The sequence below is a fragment of the Ictidomys tridecemlineatus genome, chromosome 3 (assembly GCF_052094955.1).
Source record: "Ictidomys tridecemlineatus isolate mIctTri1 chromosome 3, mIctTri1.hap1, whole genome shotgun sequence".
Classification (NCBI taxonomy): domain Eukaryota; kingdom Metazoa; phylum Chordata; class Mammalia; order Rodentia; family Sciuridae; genus Ictidomys; species Ictidomys tridecemlineatus.
In genome coordinates this window covers 191,879,843-191,900,715 of record NC_135479.1, presented here as the reverse complement: position 1 = coordinate 191,900,715, position 20,873 = coordinate 191,879,843, and the positions used below count along the sequence as shown (strand labels likewise).

The 20,873-nt window shown below is 32.5% G+C and overlaps 1 long non-coding RNA gene across 7 annotated transcripts in view; it reads right to left on the bottom strand.

Moving 5' to 3' along the window:
* LOC120890358 (uncharacterized) overlaps nt 1-20,873 on the bottom strand; it is a 478,106-nt gene that overhangs the window by 73,679 nt on the left and 383,554 nt on the right. For all 7 annotated transcript variants that reach the window (XR_013436969.1, XR_013436971.1, XR_013436972.1 and 4 more), the window contains 2 exons: nt 8,565-9,158; nt 6,838-6,898 (listed from right to left, as the gene is read on the bottom strand). This is a non-coding gene — a long non-coding RNA (uncharacterized LOC120890358). The remainder of the gene's footprint in view (nt 1-6,837; nt 6,899-8,564; nt 9,159-20,873) is intronic.

Below are 20,873 nucleotides of genomic sequence, written 5' to 3'. Positions count from 1 at the left end.
AAAATGAGTTAGATGATTCTTAACATCCATATTTCTATTTTATTTTTATTTTAGATCAAACACTATCAAGTTCCCATGGAATAAAGATAAATATAACTTATACATCTTACAATCCAACTTTACTGTGTATTGCTAATGCATGTAAAAAGTTAACTAGAAACACAGATTGCATGTGACTGAAGTCAAATGAATGCTCTGAGTTCAGAGATAAGAGAAATATAATTGGAATTTAAGAAGCATCAAATATAGAGGAGAAATAAATGTATACATTTTATCTCCATAGCATAGAGCAAGGTAAAATTGAAAGTACGTATAATTTAAAATATTAAAAAAGCATCAATTTCTATTAAATTCTAAACTTTAAAGATGCAAAGGAGTACTTCAATATACCATTGCTCCATTAGATCACACAGTGTTGTGTTTTCAACAAAAATTTTTTTTCATTTACCAAAGAGGGCCTGAATCAATCCTAAAAGCTAAATGTTATAGTAGGAGATGTCAGTGTGAAAAGGAAATGTCTTTCTGTATCCAATGGGCTTAGATTAATTAAAACAATAGTAATTAGTTTTATAAGGCACCTCCAAATGGCACATCACAGTCTTAATCAAGACTGGCCTGTAGACCTATTAGATGTTGTTAGAATGCTCCTAATATTATAATGTATTCCAGAGAGTCAGGAAATATCTCAGATAACACAGAGCTTTACTGCTGAATCTAAGGTTATTGTAAGTGTAAATATCCTCAACATGCTCATTAATAACCTCAAGTTCAACTGAATACAACAGGCCAAGATTCAGGGGGAAAAAAAAAAGCTATCTGCATTACAAGAAGTACAAAGGTATGTCACAGTCCCTTAGGACACTTTCAATTAATTGAAGTCAAACAAATCTCTGTGGGAATGAAAGTTGTGAGGGCTTTGAGGATTCCAAACTGAGAAAAATATCTCTTCAGGAATCAGGAAAGGCTTTGTGAACATGATATCGTCATGATAAAAATCATGACCCTTACAGGTAGAAGTTTTGCTTAGGTAGTAAGTAAGAATTAAAGTAAGAAATAAATCATTCTTCTAGTATGTCAGTATTTTCACCTAATGATCATTCAAAGGCATTCCCAAAAGACAAATTAGGGTCCTAATGTAAGTACAGACAAGGTCAGTTAACCCCAAGAGTTAGTCCTATGTGCTGAGGCAGAGAAACCAAACACAAGTGTGGGCTAATGCTCAGGGTGACAGAGTCCTGCATCATATCATTTGGGAATCACCTATGCTCATGAGTCAGCATTTGATAATAGTAAGAGGAACTAAATGATTATTTACAGAAAATGACTCATTTATTCTAATAACATAGTTCATGTGCTGCTGGATTGTTTTCAAGAAGATTCGTTCCAATTGTCAAGTAATTTATCTGACTCCCTCATAGTTATTTCGGCCAATTTAGTTCACAATATAATGAACTAATACTGTGAATTAAAATGAACTTTTCTCAGGAGACTCAATCTATAACTTTGCACTTGGTTTTACTTTTCTTTCTTCTACCCTTCCTTTGCCCTCTAACTTTTCTTTTCCTATCCCATAAAGAATTTAAGGTAAATCAATGACTATAAACATAAAAATGTATCCAATTTAGTTCTTCAAAATAATTATTGATAAAGTATAATTCACTGATATTTAATGATTTTTTTTGAATTTTTACATTTCCTCTGATACCAAATGTAGAAACTTTATTCTACAGTGAAACTTGATCACTTGTAATTTCTTGTATATTTTTGTTTTATTTATTTATTTACTTTATGTGGTGCTGAGGATCGAACCCAGTGCCTCACACATGCCAGGCAAACACTCTAACCCTGAGCCACAACCCCAACCCTCACTTGTAATTTCTAAGGAAATTACTCAATCTGGATAGTTGATCTTCCACAATTGTCAACCCTCTAAATGTACAATGTTTCTAATTGATTTCTTAGATACAATTTAACTTTTTCTAATTGATAATAGCAATGGTCCAAGATCTTGATTTCTTTAAATAAATAAAATTTTATATATTTATCATTTGTCATTTATTCCCAAAGACATAGTAAGCTAAGTAGTAACCAAAGTCAGCTCAGCAAAATTTCTTATAAATCAAAGCAAAAGCATGATTCTCCTGTGTCTCACCATTCAGAGAAGTTTTAATAATATTCTTCATTGATGCTATGTCCTCTGCTTTTTAGAATTCTTATGATTTCTGTTTTACTAATAGTGAATCATGGCTATGTCTTCATTATTCTTCAGTTTTTCTTCAATAATACCAGTTCACTTTACATAGCATACAAAAGAGACCATAATTCTATTATTTTGTTATTCTATTTTTTATAAGATTACACTAAAGTTGCACATCATAGCTGACCTTTGTAATACACTTAACCCTTAATGAAAATTGGCATTTATTTGCAATAGTATTCTATTTGGCCAATCAATTTGTATGGATTTGGTCTCCATTCACTCATTCAATAAATATACACATTATACTGGGACACTTAAATATATCCATATCCATATCCATCTATCTATTTGAACACATAGAAAGGGGATCTTAGGCTCCAAAGGGCTAACTAATTGCAAAGATAACTTGTGCAACACTCTGTTGTCTAATTCTCCCACCTTTGTGTTAAACTGTCACCATAAGACAGAATGCAATTTCTCTCTGCCATGAGTCACTTGTCCTTTTCTTTCTTTATGTATTATTATTATTTTATTGTTATTTTAGCCTGTGTTATCTATCTCTTTTTCATTGCTTCTTGATTAGTTTTTGCAAAGGTTTTTCTTTCATAGACATTAACAGTCTTATTAGTCAAATAATTTTACTTGAAATAATTGATACTCAGCTTTTCAAGGCTCACACATTCTACATACTAGGGGTTTACAAGTTCCTTGTTTGCTACTACCATTGTTAACAAGTTTCAGATAATGAGATATTTGAATGAGTATTCTAGAAAGCTTATCTCTACATAGCCAAACACACACACACACACACACACACACACACACACACACACACAATCTCTGCATCTCTGCTTATGTATGCCATGTTTCATGTTTGGAGTTAATAAATTCAAGTTCTAAGGTCAAAACTACTAAATTCTATAGCTGAAAGATGATCTATGTAAGATATCCTTATTACATTATTATGCCACACATTGATGCTAAAGTTGATAGCAAACTGATAGATTCTAAAAAGATCCATTTGCTTTATAATATGAAGAATATTGTAAGTTGCCTTTCATTTAAATAAAAATAGGTTCAAAATTTCAAATTGTATTTTATATACTTATGTATTATTAATTTCTTGGCATCTTTCTAGTTAGTTTTACTGGTTTATTCAACAGATACAGCTGTACAAAAATAAAAAGTAGAAGATGAGAAGAAAACACAAAATACAAAAATCTGATTTTTAAAGATCATATTATTAAATGAGACCTCAAGTAAAATCTTTAGTTGAAATTGTTGCTAAAATAATAAAAATTCATCTAGAAATAAAGGTATTGATACGTTCAAAAGAAATATACATTATGTAAATTTAAGATTATAATTCTAATGAACTACTTAGTAAAATAAATTTGTTTTTTTCATTGCAAAGAAAAAAAATGTACTCCAAAATTTTAAATTGTATGTCTAGCATGAGTCAACACAGAAAAAAAATCAAGTTTACACATATTAGTGATGCAGAGCAGTCTGGGAATTAAATTTGCAATTTTAGGATGAATACAGATTTTTGAGCACTATTGTAAGTCATTCAAATAATAAATTGAAACTCATCACAAATGAGATCTTAAACTCCATTCATTCATCCAATAAATATTTTTTCTTACTATGTGTAAAACATTACAGGTGGATACAATGAAAAATAAGACATGGACTTTGCCCTCAAGGGGCTTACAGTCTAGTATGGAAAAAAATAAACAAGCACATAAATAGCCATAACATAATGCAGAAAGTGATGTGTCATAAGAAAAACTCAAATAATATTCTATGGGAGTTATTAATACCAGAAGACTTTTGTTTGTAATCTATATTGTGTAGCCAATAAAAGTAAACCAATGATTATAGTTTGTAAATTAAATGCTGAATTTTGTGACTCTATGAATGAAAAAAGGCTTCAATATTAACACAGTTTAAATCACCATTCACCAGTTCTTAAAAATGTTTGATCATAGGGTAATAACCCATTAGAAATACCATTTTCCATTGCTTATAAATAGATGCAAATGGAATGGGATAGCCATTAGAAGTGAAATGATCATTTAAATGAAATAAAGGTTCAAATCAATTGTATAAAATACTCATGACACATTACTTTCTTGCATAGAAATTGGCTCGGTCAGATTAAAGTGATGAAGAATTCCTCGATGGCTCAAGTGTGCTCCAAGGAAAGCTAGAAGGTTGTACAGTTAACTCCCAGGGTGTAACTCTAAACCATACAACCTACTACCTCAACCCGGATGCACACAGCTTCCAATGTTTCTTCAAACTCCTTATCATATCTTCAGTCAGCTCCTCCAAATATGGCAGCCATATACCTAAAGGCTTGGCAAGGGTGCAGGTATGATTCTAGCATTTTACCAATAAATTTAAAATGTGTCTCATAGGACTATTCTAACCTCTTGGACTTCTAGCATTGGTTACCCAAAATGTCTTTTGACATTTCTCCTGTCATAGCAATTAATGATATTAAAACTCAGTAGCATTCTGTCTCATGTTTGAGAAGTAGGCTCAACAATAATATATAAATCCATTTATAGTCTTTAGTTTTCTTGCTGAAGTTGAGGTTAGTACTGAGGTTTCTGAACAGGATCTATTCAGATCTTGTTTCAAAACCTGCTATTAAAAAAAAATGCAATGTTTTTAAGCAGTTTACTGTACTTGGAATTGAACTTGAAAGGTTGTGCTATAAATGCTTCCAAGTGGCCAACAATTAAAGCCTGCCTTATAAGACAGAGGAGATTAATATACCAATGACAAGCAAAGGAATAGTAAGTATTTGAAGAGTATTTAATAAACTGGAGTTTAACAGGAATTTACTGATATATCATTAAACAGCATTGTGTATAGTATTTTGTCAGATGACCACACTGACACAGACCCATAGAAGCGAGCTTGTGCGGTCCATTTCACCACAAGATCGGATCTACGGGTTTATGCCAATGGGCAACATCTCTAATGGGCCCCCTATCAATGTAGAATTTGTTGTACATATCTAATGCAATTAGAAAAATAATACTACTGGTCTTTTGTATAAATGTTTTAAACACTGAACTCTAAGGATGCATATTTCAAGTTAAAGGCCTTCATAAATATGCTAAACTACATAGAGGTTTATATACATGAGGATTAAAAAATAGTTTATTGAATGATTTTTCCCAGATTGCTTTTGTTTTAATAGTGAATATTTTGAAATCTAACTATTCTAATTATTGATGAGTTTTAAGGGAAAAAAAAGAATCCATACATGCATATATAAACTATGCAATTGTGATGCTGGAAAGTAGTATTCTGAGCCTACAATTAAAATCAAATTAACTATTAAGTTAATTGTATATGAGCTAGAGTGCTTCTTTTAATTCTTACAAAGCACTAGTTACTAGTTTTAAGAGATTAGTAACATGAGTTTCTCATAAAGCAAGTAAGATCTTGTTGACTAGGTAGAGAACACACAAAATTATTATAAATCCTAAATATATACATATGTATGTACAACTGGAACGAAACTAAAATTTACAATATTTGGATAAATTAGCATTCGAAAACTAAAGTCAATGACTCGTTAACATCACTGCTATTTCGTATTAACTAACGTTTATACTCCAGATGCATTAGATCAATGAGAATATCTTGTCTCTTAAACAAAATACATTTAATTTTATTTTCTAAAAAAATATATATTTAAAACAAAATATATGCCTACATACAACTGTCAACAGGTTGGACAAAAATAAATTGCTTCCCAAAATTGTTTTAAATCACTAGATGACAAGTAAACACACAAATGAATATAAAGCCAGTCACATACACATTTTTTTTAAGATGCTAAGCTCAACTGCAACAAAATTACAAGTTGTATAATCATTAATTGTTTCACTCCTCTGTGCATTTTGCTTTTCTTAATTATACCTTCACTGTAAAAAATAATACTGCACAGTAATTATTTTATGATTTTGCATGTTTTGAAATAAACATAATACATTGTATTTTATAGACTATAAAGATAATTTGGATCTACATAATTTTTCACCATTATTTACTTTCAAATTGTTCCCATGCTTATTAAAAACTATTGTAAATGGTAATTGTGCATTCACTTTTGTTAAAAGTATTTCAACATGTATTTATAAATTTAGATGTGAAAAAAGGCAATATTGGTTTCAGGTTTTATCACTTAAGAATGTGTATTTGGTTTTACTATCTTACTAGCTCATGTAAAAAAGATAAAAAGCACAATTTTATTCCTTCCCCCCAGATTTCACTTTCTCTTGTATGGTACAACAAATGAAAAAAATACAATTTTCCATTTTCTTAAGTAGCTTTCTATTCAACCGTATTGCACCTATATTATATGAATGGATATACAGATATACATTCAAAGTGATGTAAACTGGACATTGAGTACAAATTGAGGCAAAAAAAAATATTTTTCATGAAGACAGATATTATAAATTCTCAAATGAAAATCATCAGTGAAAATTCAAACAGCTCGATTCACAAAGAATACGAAAAGAATTCTTAAGAACTAAACACAGTTAAGAGAATTTTGTTGCTTCTTCAAAAAATTATCAATTAATTGCTCTTTTGCTTTTTGTTTTTACCTGAGATGGTTTTCTCCTATGATCACTTTCTTCACTTCTCATATCCATTTTAAGTTTTTCCCTAAAACAACCACAAAAGGAGAAATATCAGACAACTGCTATCTAGGAAGAGCACCAGAGTGGATGGTGGGAATGAAGGTAGACGATCAAGAAGAAAACACAGTATCTCAATGGCAAAACCTTTTCAAGTATTAAAAAAAAAAAAAGGCTTGAAGACTGAGGGCCCCACCCAAGGCTACTCATATGACATATAATGTGGTTTTAGAGTTTGCATTTGTGCATTTGCCTGGGTTGGTGGTGTGTTCACAGTAACAGTTGTGAAAGTGAAAGGAGATGGCTGTTAAAGAGGCGACTAGGTTTTGCACAAAGAGGTAGTAAAAGCTGAAAAGAGATTTGGATTTGGCATGGAGCTTAATAAGATAATTAAGAGTGTAGAGATTAATGGCTCCTAAAAATAACATTTAAAATAATGTTTTTTTTAACTAAAAGATCTTGAACCATAAAGACAGTTTTATCAATATTAATTAAGCTTTTGAAAGTTGGTTTTCCATTAGCTGAGGCAGCACACAGGAACAAGAGCTGTTTTGTAAATAATCAGTGAACAATAAGCAATAAACCTGATAAAACATTTTATTTAAAGGTTATCAGTAGGTGAGGTTCGTGTAATTTCCCATAATTCTTTGTAGGATTACAAAAAAGACAGAATTCATCAGTTCTGCAATATTTCTCTTTGCTTACCTTACATGTTTTAGAATAATATGATTTTAAAAGCATAATGTTTTACCTAAAGTTTATTTTTTATGGAAAAGATCATAGCATCCATCCTTAATATGCAAATTATAGTCTACATTGATATACAGTGTATACTTCAAAAGCATTATCTCTTTTTAAACATTTTTTACATGTTTAAAAATAATTTTTTTATCAAAATTAAAGTGATATGCATCTGCTAATCCTTTCACATCAAACCAGGCAAAACTACAGTTTGTTATAAAATGCTTAAATTGCTAGGAATTTACTTCTGCAAACAGATGATTAATTAGAATACAATGCATTTATCTGTTGAGCCAATACGTTGCTTTAAACTTAAGACAAGTTAGTTAGTATGTACTTTCTCCACTAAAATATCTACTAGATATTTCCAGCATTCTGTGTAACTGCTCTAGGACAAATACTTCTTTTAAAATGTATTTTAAAATACAGTGTTATTAAGGAACAAGCTTCTTTTCTACCTAGCTACTGAGAACATGATCTTTTCATCCCTATTTCTATTCGACTGAAATCCTTGTAGATAATTTAACTATAACTTCCCTCAAACAAATATTATTTGTCAGTATTTTAATACATATCCCAGTCTGATCTTTTTTAGTTCAAAAGTTTCTTCATTCACCTTACAAATTATAAATCCCATGAAAGACTTTTTACATTTTTACCAACAAGGTCTAAACACTTATTTTTCTTAGCAGAAACTAATACTGGACACAAAAAGCATACTTAACATGTTAATGTCTTTCTAAAACTTTGGTGTATAACAAAAGAAAAACATTTTCAGAGATTTATCTATTTTTACTTTAGTTTCTATTCTAATCAAGATTAGAGCAAGAGAGTAAAAGAAAAAAAAGTTTAGAGTAAAGTGTGTGATGAGTTAAATGAGAGTAAACGGAAAGTTCAAGGATCCCTTTTTAAAACAGTAGGTTTAAGAAGAAACAACAACAAAAAAGTTATACCTGATATGAAAGGTGCGATTTCACCAAGAGCAATGTATTGTTAAATATGCCATATTTTTTGAAATCATAAAAATAAAGAAGGCTCATTTGATTATGTTGCCTTAAAAGCTGCTTTACCAAGCCCGAAGTCTCTGTAGTTATACAAGCCAATGTTTGCTTTTTTTTTTTTTTTTTTTGATTTGTTTTGGTTTGGATTTTTGTTTGTTTTTGTTTTTGTTTTTTTGAGTAGGAGTCTTTCATATATTTTTTTTTCAAAACTCTTGCATGAAGTAAGACAATTTTTTTTCTTCAGGGCTCCTGTTATTTCTTAGCAAAGAAGGACGAGAGTGCTTGTCTTCTTTCTCTTCCTTCTCTGTATTCCAGGCACAAAGCACTGCGCAGAAGCTGCACCAATCCTTGCCGTCACTGGCAGCAGAATGGTAGAAGGTGGGAGAGACCAGGAATCCTTCCGGGCTGTGCTGACTTTAGAAATGAGGACTGCACACGTTTCTCTCCCGAACCAAAGGGGTGAAAAGGCAGGATGCCAGTTTGCTACACGGCTGCAATGATCTCATGCTCACTGCTGCTGTCGTCCTGTTTGCCCAGTTCAAATGCCTGTTCATTATAAACCAAAAAAATAAATAAATAAATAACCCAACTACTTGGATTCCTCAGCAAGCAGAAAGGGTATTAACATAAAAAAAAAATCAGCAGGGAAAAGACAAAAAACAAAAAGCACACAAAATTTTAGAATTCACTTGTTATGCCTCAATATTCTGTTATTATTTTTCTTTTTTGTTTTTTTTTTCCTCCCTTCTCTCTCTTTTTAGAGATAAGCAGCAGAATTTATCAGGCGTGAAAGGGACAGCCTCCTGGTGGCCTGCCAAAAACCCAGAATAAAGGCGAAGTTGTGCTTCAAAGCTCAGTTGCTTGCTGAGTCTGGCTAAAGTCAAGTATTAAGATCCACCATTTTCTGAGCCATGCTAGAAAAGAAGAAAAAAGTCAGGACCGTTGCTGCTTTCCAAGTCTCCGTTGGCACCATCACAAAATCTCAGTCGTAAGGTCACATGATTCTCTGCCAAATGTAGAGTGCATTCCCATCAACCATTCTGCTGATACTGCGAAGGCAGCTATTGTCTCCTTTAGACCCAAAGTTCAGCCCACTCTTCATTGAATTAGCTGAAAAACGCATCACCTTTGGGGGCTGGGAGTCATGGAAACGTCTACCTGGCAAGCTGCCCACTTTTTCTGCCCATCAACCAGAGATGGAATTGTGCTGCCTAATGCAATGATGACTTGGAATGTGAAGAGTCGTCCAAAGTGAATCTGATTCTTGCAACGCCTGTTTCGTTTGCACAGAAAATCCTGGCTTCTTGTAGTTAAGAGGGGGGAAAAATCTTTCCTACCCAAAGTGGCAAATAAAGGTCTGAACATGCCTACTCTGCAACTTTATTTCTTCACACACCCAAATGGTTCCCAAATGAAAAGACGGGAATGCCCCGAAAGTTTTCTGTGTAAAAGGCATCCCTTCTTCTGTCTCCTTTTCCTCACAAGTGAATGCAAAGCCTGGAATGTTTGTTTTAGTCTCTCACTTTAAGATTTAAAAAAAAAAAAATTCCTTGAGTTGTCTTCTTGCTTCTTATTACTTTTTGATTTTTATCTAGCACTACTTTTGCACTACATGGCCACCAATATCCACTAGCAACAGTGGGTATGCATTATTGCTGCAGTCTACAACAAAGTGGTCCCCGGAGAGGGCCAGTTGTCTCTTCAACCACACAAAACCCTGGGTCCTGGTAATCCTCATCAGTACCTAGCACACAGCTGCTGTGCAAGTTTGCTGAGATTGACACATGGGAGAAGTGTTCTTTCTGTTTCTTCACTGGCTACAGTTTGTCTGTGTGGCATGAAAGATGCCTTTGAAAGATGCAGGGAGTATACCAACAGCTCTTAGGCAATAAAATAAAATGGTTCCCCCTCCCCAGTGAGTTTCCATTCCAGCATGCAATGAAAGTTCCCATGTACAAACATTTCCACACTTTCTAACAAAAGTGGAGTGAATTAAATCTTTCACAATTTCATTAAGCAGAATCTAAAGCCAAGAAGGAAAGCAAGTATTGTTAATATTTAAGCCAAATACACTGAATAGTTCTAAAAAGAACCATGTTCTACTCTATTAAAAAATGTTTTTGTGATAATTGATGAATTTTTTTTTCAGAAGAATAAATGGCTTTTCAGAAAAGTTTAAAAGTACATTCAGTGTCTTTCCAAAGTGATGAATTAATGAGGAATTACCTTTCCTCATATATACAAGCATACATTGAACAATACATGACAAAGTTTAAAAAGATAATCAAACCATGACATGCCCAATGAAAGCAAATAATATGAAGTTTTCCGAGATCTAGAAAAAGTATTTCTAAAAACAGTCTATGGTCTTTTGTATGCCATGTCCCTCAGTTCTCTTTCAAGTGAGAAAAGCTCACTACTAAACCAAAGTGTTATAGGTCATGAAAGAATATTTATTGGAGATAAACTCCTCAAGAAACAAACTGGTAGAAATTGGAACAAAGAAGTTAAATGGATATTAAAATATAAATTACAGATGGAGAATTTTTCTGTCCAAAGTTTTAACTTTTTAATACAAAATTCATTAATTAGTGAATATTGTATGATTCTCTCCTAATTAAAAAATGAATTAAAAAGAAACAGGAAACTTTTGCTCCCGAGAAGATGTAATACACATAAGATTTTCATAATCCTCCCACTAGGTTCAACTAAAATCCCTGGATATTAGATATGAATAAATATAAGGAAAACACTGAAAGATAAAGAGAAGTTGATAAACAATCTATGGGGTTGCATGACCCAAGAAATAGCTTGGTGGTGATTTATTTCAATTTTCTTTTGCCACAGATATCCTACACTTCAAGCTGAAAAAGGCTGCAACCCAGAAATGCCAAATGTTATAGAAAAATAAATAAATAATAAACTAAAATTCCAACAAAAGCCTGTTCCTTTTAGTCAAGGGACCAAGAAAGGGGCATCCTACAAAGACAGAAAATTCTAATCCAATACCACACAAGGAACTGTGGGCCCATTTCAACCCACACCTGAAAATGTCAAGCAGGGAGCCTTGAGGCTGACTCTTGTTGAGCTAAAACTAGGTGACCCAAATCCACACCTTCCCCACTCAGACATGGTATGGCCTAAGTCCAAGTAGGGAGCGAGGACATTTATCCCCATAGCAGGGGTGTGGAGTGTTAAACAACAAGTTCCCTTCCTTTTTATGCACTGTCGGCGAAGCCTACAAGAGGAGCCTGGGCCCCACTCCCAACTCAAAAATAAAGAGACGTCTCTCTAGACCCGCCTCCCCACTGAAGTGATATTAGAGGATGATTTGTAGAGAATCTCGATGTTAGAAACTGTCCAGCAATAACAAGGCTACCCCTCTATTCCTGGGCACCCGAGTTCATGGAGGCTACCATAGTAGTCCCTCCTACAAAGGAAGTTAACAAAATACTTCCAACCAGGGAGGTGTCAGTAGAGAACTATCCAGGAACAGAAACTGTCACCCTCATCTCTGAGTGACTAGGAACTCTTGCATTTCAGTGTCAGTGGGGGCCAATCAGAGAAACCCTAGACTTGTTTTACTTCTGGCAATGATGAAGTGGCCTATCCCCGCCCCCCCCCACCTCTGCTGGAGTGAAATGAAAGGAATCCAGGTACAAGAGAAGATTTAAATAAGAATGAGAATCTCATACATAATACCCACAATGTCCAGATTTCAATTAGAAATTATTTTTGATGCAAAAAATAACCAGGAAGATCTCAAACTGAATTTTTAAGAAAGACAAGTAATACAGACACCAAGATAATAGAGCTATTAGTATTATCTCACAAAGATTTTAAAGCATCCATCTCATTGAAAATGTCTTAATGAGCAACTATGGATATGGTTGAAGTAAAACCATTAAAAAATATTAGCAAAGGAATAAATGATAAAAAGAATAATCAGATAGAAATTTTAGATCAAAAAATTACAAAAAAAATTGATATTTTGAATGGATGTACTCAACTGAAAAGGAAAGACAGCAAAGAGTTAGAAGATAAAACTAAATAAATGACCCAATCTGGTACAGAAACAAAATATACTTAAAAAAAGGTAAACAGACATAATTAACTGTGGAACTATGATAAAAGATCAAACATTTGTGTCATTATTACTTCCAAAACAAAAGGAGAAATAGAATGGTCTTTTAAAATGCCTAAAGAAATAACTGCTGGAAAATTCCTAAATTTAGCAAAAGACATATATATTCAAGAACCTATGCAAGTGCAAACCCAATGAAATCTATACCAAAACCAATGACAATCAAATGTATTTAAATTAAAGACAAAAAAAAATCTTGAAAGGAGCAAGAAGATAGTACAACCTTACCTAATGTGGAAAAATAAGTGTGATAGTGGGGTTTTTACAGGAAACCACACAGGCCAAAATAAAGGGGCACAACACTTTCACATGCTGAAAGAAAAAACTGTCAAGCCAGAATCTTATATCCATGGATAAGATACTTTAGAAGTGAAAAAGAAATCAGGATATTTTTAGTTCAAAAAAACTAACAGAATTTTTCTCCAGCAAACCTACCCTAAAAGAATGACTAGGGAGTTGTCAACACAATTGATAACAGAAGGAAACATGGAACTTTATAAAGGAAAAAAGAATGCCATAACCACATATATGGTTAAATATAAGAGATTTTCCTTCTCTGAAATTTTCTAAATCATGTTTGATGGTAGAAACAAAAAATGTAGCACTGTCTGATGTGGGCCTAAACATAAACATAGAAAATATTTAAGACAATTATATTATAAATATATTAGTAAAGATACAAAAATCGAAGTTAGGTACTTTAACAGAATTGGCAAAATGAAGACATAGGATGACTATCAAAGTTGTAATTTATGTAATGTAAAGCATAAAGCAATCACTAATAACATGTTGGATTTGGCCTTGATTTCCTTAAGAAGACTCTTATAATGCAAAAAATAAAATCAAGAATCAATAAATGGGATGGATTCAAACTGAAGAGCTTCTTCTCAGCAAAAGAAACAATCAGGTGAACAGAGAGCATCCAGAATGGGTGCAAATTTTTACTACATGCACATCAGAGAGTGCACTAATCTCTAGGATATATAAAGAGCTTAAAAAACTTAACATCAAATAAAAATCCAAACAACCCAATCAGTAAATGGGTCAAAGAACTGAACAGACACTTCTCAGAAAATGATATGCAATCTACCAACAAACATATGAAAAAATGTTCAACATCTCTAGCAATTAGAGAATTGCAAATCAAAACTACTCTAAGATTTCATCTCACTCCAGTCAGAATGGCAGCTATTAAGAATACAAACAACAATAAGTGTTGGCGAAGATGTGCGGAGAAAGGCACATTCATACCTTGCTGGTGGGACTACAAATTGGTGCAACAAATATGGAAAGCAGTATGGAGATTCCTTGGAAAACTTGGAATGGAACCACCATTTGATCCAGCTATCCCACTCCTTGGTCTATACCCAAAGGACTTAAAAACAGCATAATACACAGCCACATCAATGTTTATAGCAGCAAAATTCATTATAGCTAAATTGTGAAACCAACTTAGATGCCCTTAAGTAGATGAATGGATAAAGAAAATGTGGTATATATACACAACGGAATATTACTCAGCATTAAAAGAGAATAAAATCATGGCTCTTGCAGGTAAATGGATGGAGTTGGAGAATGCTAAGTGAAGTAAGCCAATTCCAAAAACCAAAGGCTGAATGTTTTCTCAGATATGAGGATGCTCATCCATAATGGAGATGTGGGGGTAGAGCATGGAAGGAATGGAGGAACTTTAGAAAGGGAAAAGGGGAGGAAGGGGAAGGGAGGGAGCATGCAGGTAGGAAAGATGGTAGAATGAGATAGACAGCATTACCCTAAATTCATGTATAAATACATGAATGGTATGACCCTACTTTGTGAATAACCAACCCTAAGTTCATGTATAAAGACGTGAATGTTATTACTCTACTTTGTGAATAAACAGAGACATGAAAAATTGTACTCTATATATGTATTCTGCTGTCATGTGTAACAAATTAGAGTAAATAAATCAACTAAATTTTAAAAAATACACTGAAAATATTATTTATATAAAAGTTCTTAAAATTCCAACACATTGTCAGGAGAGAGAGAGAAATCAGCAGGAGAGAGAAATTGGAACAATAAAAACAAAGAAAATAAATGGGAAAAAAGGTGGATTAAAACAAAAAAATTTTGAATAAATGCAAATTGTATGAATAATATGCATTATATTAATATTACTAATTAAACAGCAGACATTTACACAATGAATTAAAGCACATGGCCCAATTATATGCTCTCTACAATGAACTCAAATATAACAATATATATAGGTTGAAAATGAAAGGATGGGAAAAATACATAACAACCAAAGAAATAAGGGGTGCTTGTATTAATATCAAGTAAAATAAACATTAAAATAAATAAATACAAGGAATAGATATGTCATATAATGACAAATGGAACAATACAAAGCAAAAGACACAACAACCCTGTCTGTATAAGCACCAAACAAAATAGCTTCAAAGTGCATAGAGTAAAAACTAGTGAAACACAGAAGGAAAAAAGTTCATAGTGAGAGTTGTATACATTTGTCAACAAGTGACAGGAAAAAAATAACAGAAAAATAATAAGGTGTAGAACTCAACAAATCATCAATCAATAGGGTCTGACTGACATTTATAAAATGCACCACCAAACAACAGTGGATTGCACATTGTTTTCAAGTGCCAGAAACATATTTCAATATAAGCCCTATCCTGGCAAGTAAGGCAAGTCTCAACTAATTAAAAATAATTGAAATCACACAAAAGGTGTTTACTTACCACAGTGCAATTAACAAAAAATCAAATACAAAAAGGTACTAGGAAAATCTTCAAACACTTAGAAATGATTCAACACATCAAAATAACCCATAGGTCTAAGAGGAGGTCTCAAATGAAAAATAAATACATTGGAAAGGCTGAAAATGAAAATACAATTAAAAAAAAAAGTGGGAGACAGCTACATCAGTGCTCAGAGGGAAATTAATAGTACTATATACACACATTAAAAAAGAGTGAAAATCTTAAACCCATAATCAAAACTCCAATATCAAAAGCCAATAACAATATAAGCAAGATAAATCTAACATAGATAAGAGAGGAAAGGGAATACGTGCACAAACAATTGAAGTTGAAAACAAACAAAAAAAATAGGAAAAATCAGTAAAACAAGGATTTGTTTCTCTGGAAAGATTAATAAAATTGATAAACCTACAGCAAGACAAGACTGGCAAAAAAAAAAAAGAGGAAATCCAAATTATTACTATTGGACATGAAATAGAAGATGTCACTAGAGTCCCTACAAATAATATTATATTGTTTGCTTTTTATGTGTGGTACTGAGTGTGGAACCCAAGGGTATTCTACTATTGACCTACATCCCCACATTTTATTTTTTTTTATTTTGAGACAGATCCCCATAAAGTTGATTAGGGCCTCCCTTAGTTGCTGAAGCTATTCTTCAACTTGTAATCCTCCTGCCTCAGCCTCCAAAGCTGCTGGGATTACAGGCATGTGCCACTGTGCCCAGCCAGGTATCAAAAAATAATATGGGAAAATTACAAACTATCCTAGGTATAAATTGAATATCTTAGTTGAAATGGATCAAATCTTCAAAAATAAAATAATAATAAAGAAATGACCCAATATAGTACAGAAACTTATCCACTATGAAATAGATCATTTGAGTAGTCCTATAACTGTGAAGAAGTTGAATCTGTATTTTAACTTCCTCAAAAAGAAATCTATAGGCCAAATTGTTTCACTGGATAATTCTAACACATATTTAAAAGCTTAACAACAATGCTATACAATGTTTCTAAGAAAATAAAAGACAATGATATAACTTCCAGTTCACATTCTGAAGCAGAAATTTGACTTGTGGGTATTTATCCACAAGAAATGAATATTTATATTCATGCACAATTCTGAACAATTATAAAAGTTTTTTTTTTCCCAAAATAACTCTAAACTCAAAAATGACCCAGATGTCTTCTAACTAATGAGTGTTTAAACAAATTGTGGTACATCCATTCAGACTACTTAGCTGTAACAAGGAACAAACTATTGATACACTTACTAGTCAGAATTATTTCAGGATAATTATTTTGGATGAAAAGAGCCAATCCCCAAAGGTATCCAATATGATTCCATTTTGCCATTTTAGAAATGACAAAATTATAAAAATGGAAAACAGGTAAACTGTTGAGGGGTTATGGTCAGGGTGGGAGTGAGAGAAAAGTAGGTATGACTATAAAAAAGCAACAATCCTTATAGTGATGGAAATACTCTGTCTTAACCATACAGATGTTAATATTTCTTTTGTAATATTGTACTATAGTTTTCAAGATATTGCCATTGAGAAAAGTTGGTTAAAGAATACATCATACCTCTGTTTCATTTCTTTTTTTTTTAAAGAGAGAGAGAGAGAGAGAGAGAGAGAGAGAGAGAGAGAATTTTAATATTTATTTTTTAGTTTTAGGTGGACACAACATCTTTGTTTGTATGTGGTGCTGAGGATTGAACCCAGACCGCACACATGCCAGGCGACCGTGCTATCGCTTGAGCCACATCCCCAGCCCTCTGTTTAATTTCTTACAACTGTGTATGGGTCTATAGCTATAGCTATCTCAGACTAAACAGTCTAATTTTGTAAAGTAACAAATAGACCAAGGTCACTGCTTTTATTGGTTATTTGCAACTGCTTGTGTTACTATAAAGAAAAACTCAAATGGAAAAACTGGAAGGTGCCTGCTAGTTTATTTGGTCTGAAGTTGCAGAGTAGTCGTTAATAAACTATGATTTGATCAGCTAGGAAAACCAAGTTAGAGAGTGTTCTAAATGAGGAAAGAGAAACATTCCCCAATGGCTACATAATAAATGTCTCACATGCTATATGTCATATGGGCTGTGTCCCAATTGCTCAACTCTGCTGCTGCAACATAAAAACCATCAAAGAAAATATGTAAATGAAAGAGTATGGTGTAGTTCCAATAAAACTTTATTTATACACAACAAAATTTCATCAATTTTCACATTACAAAATATGTTCTTAAATTTTTTTTTTCAAACATACATCAGTGTAAAAACCATTCTTTGTAACTCTCCAAAAAACAGGTCATAGATTTGACCCATGAAGTGTAGTTTACTGACTTCTGAGATAAATTACTTCTTGGAATCTTTTATTGTCCCATCATTCAGTTTTGCTTCTTTTTTATGTTCTTCTTAACCATCTCCATTTACAAAATTGTTAACTGCTCCCATTTAGAAATTCCCCCTCAATGTTCTTCTTTATCAATACCGTTTATGGGTTAAACAGAATTTTTATTGTTAAAATGTGGAGCTGGTGATAAACTAGAAAATCAGATAAAGTCATCTACCCAAGATCATCTATTGTTTAAATTTCTTCGTAATTTTAGTGAGAAATGCTATTGGTTTTTCAGGGCTTCTTTGATTCTACATGCCTTAAAAATCATTAAAAGAGCAAATTACATGAGGTGAATCAGTTGAAAGATTCAGAAATATTCAGACCAGAAAAAAAAAAGAATGTAAGAAATTGTGTTATGTTATGGTTGTAGAAGGTGCTTGCATAATGGTGGCTGGAGGGACAGAGTTAGTATGGAAAGCAAGAAAAAAAATCAGCTGAAGCAATAATATGGAGATGAAAATTAAAGCAAATCAGGAAAAATACAACGATTTTTTCCAGCACAAAGAGAAATTTAAAAGCAAAACCTAGATGTAAGGATAAGAATAGTAGGTGATAATATTTTTGAAGTCATAGTTCTTCACTAAGGTCCTGTGGATAAAAGGTGGGCTTCTAAAGGAATTGTTATTTTTGTGAAACATAATGGTTTCTTTTTATAATGCTTAAAGACATAACTGGCATTTAAAATCGTATAATAAAGACCACTTTTGAGTCTTCAGAAAATATTTACTGGGATTACTTTTAAAAAGTAAAATGAGTAGAGAAAGAACAACTCCATTTCTTTGATTATTTTTATACTATAAAAAATTAAATTGCTCAATTTTTTTTACTCCTATGATCAATTCAACACCAACAGTCATTAAGATATTATGATCAGCATCTTTTTTTTATCAGATGGGAGCTGATATAAACACTACAATTGGAATGAGAAATTTTAAATAAATGCAACTTCCTAAAATATCAACTGTAGAATAAGGTTTTGTCATTCTTGACATGGGTTAATCTGTATACTTAAAATTCATACTAAAAAATATTTAGAATGTAGATATGAATACAACAATAATGATATTTCAGAGCACCCCTGAAGTATAGATATGGTGCTAAGCAATTTATGTAAATCAATTTGGTTGTTAAGTTTAAAATTAGTTTCTGTTATCCAACTATTATGATCATGAAGATAGTCATACAACTATGATCTTGCTAGTATAACACTTTCCATCATGCACTGAGGAAAAGAATGGTAACACAAATGTTTTAAGTGGCTTAGGGTTTTAATCAATACTTTTGCAGTAACCGTGGAATTGAAAATTTCAATTTTACCTTTCCAAATTAGAGAAGCAACATAATACATAAATTACCATACATAGGTATTTACTATAATTTTTTAGAATGCCTCTTTTGCTACCTGAGTGTATCTGGACATTCTCAGACCTACAGACAGCCCTAAAGTAAGCAGCAGATTCTTTGGGGGCTTTGGCTGGTTTAAGAATTAAGGGTAATGAGATCATACCCTGAGACCATATAAACAAGATAATAATGGTCTGAAATAAACTGATCTAAAAATTTTAAAAATGAAGCCAATACATTAAAAATGCATGTCACATATACTCTCTTTCCATGAGATTCCAAATAAAGTCTGGAGCTACATTGATTTAGAAGAGATAAATCATTTCATGCTTAAAATTAACAAATTTGAATAAATATGTTATAGACAAGTAAAACTGTATGCTGCCTTATTAATTTAACTTTAAGAATAGCATTTATGTTAACTATGATAATATTTTATTTACTGGTTCCTATTCTAAGTAAGGGTCACATACTACACATAGCTGTCTTGAAAGTCTGTCATCTTTTTTAACCTAAGAGTTATGCCTAATGTAAACTCAGATTTCAAAGAGAATGAGGGCTACAAGAACCTCCATTTGGCAAAATGGAAGTTTCTGTTATGAGCTAAGTAACTAAGCCATAAATATACAAGACATTCCATTCCACTTAATGGAAAGTACCTTCAGGGCCTTCTTGACTTGGTATCAAATATATGCATGAGTTTGTCAAATGCTCACCTGAAATAAATGGTAAGTCCATTGGGAGGAAGTGGAGCATGAGCCAGTCAAGTCAATCAATTCAAGAGCCTATCTCAGGTCTGAGGCAGTAATTGGGGTATTAGTTTCAGGATCTCCCCAGGAATACCAAAATCTATGTATGCGCAATGCCTTATACAAAAAGGTGTAGTATTTGCATATAACCTACACATATTCTCTCATGCACTGTAAATCACCCCTAGACTACTTATAATACCTAATATAATGCAAACATTATGCAAATGGTTGTTATACTGCATTGTTTATGGAGTAATAAGAAAAAAGTCTGCACCTATTCAGTATAGATGCAATTTTTACTTTTTAGAATTTTCAATCTATGGTTGGTTGAATCAGTAAATATGGTATCTATGAATATGAATGTCTCATTCCACCACAGAGTTGGGCATGAACTTTTGAATTTGAGGATAGCTCTTTAACATATCCTCTTAGCTATTGGATTATTTACTAAATATTTCTCTGAAATCAGAAGGTGATTAGGCAATGTCTAAGTAATATAAGAAATCTTAAAAAATCAAAAAACAATGGTTAATTAATGCCAACTGGAAAGTCAGAAGTAATCAATTCTATATCCCACTATGGTGTCTATGTGCACTTGTATTTCTTATTCTTTTTTTTTTAACCCCAATACTGGTGAACCCAAGGGCACTCAACTACTGAGCTACATCTCAGTCCTTTTCATTTTTGTATTAAAGACAGAATCTTGCTAAGTTGCTGAGGGTCTTAATAAAGTTTCCCAGACTTGTCTTAAACTTTCCTTGAAGGCCCATACAGTGTTTCAAATATAGAGTTTGATTGCTTACCCCTAAGTTAGAGTCTTTGCTTTTTTACATTTTATATGACACATTATAT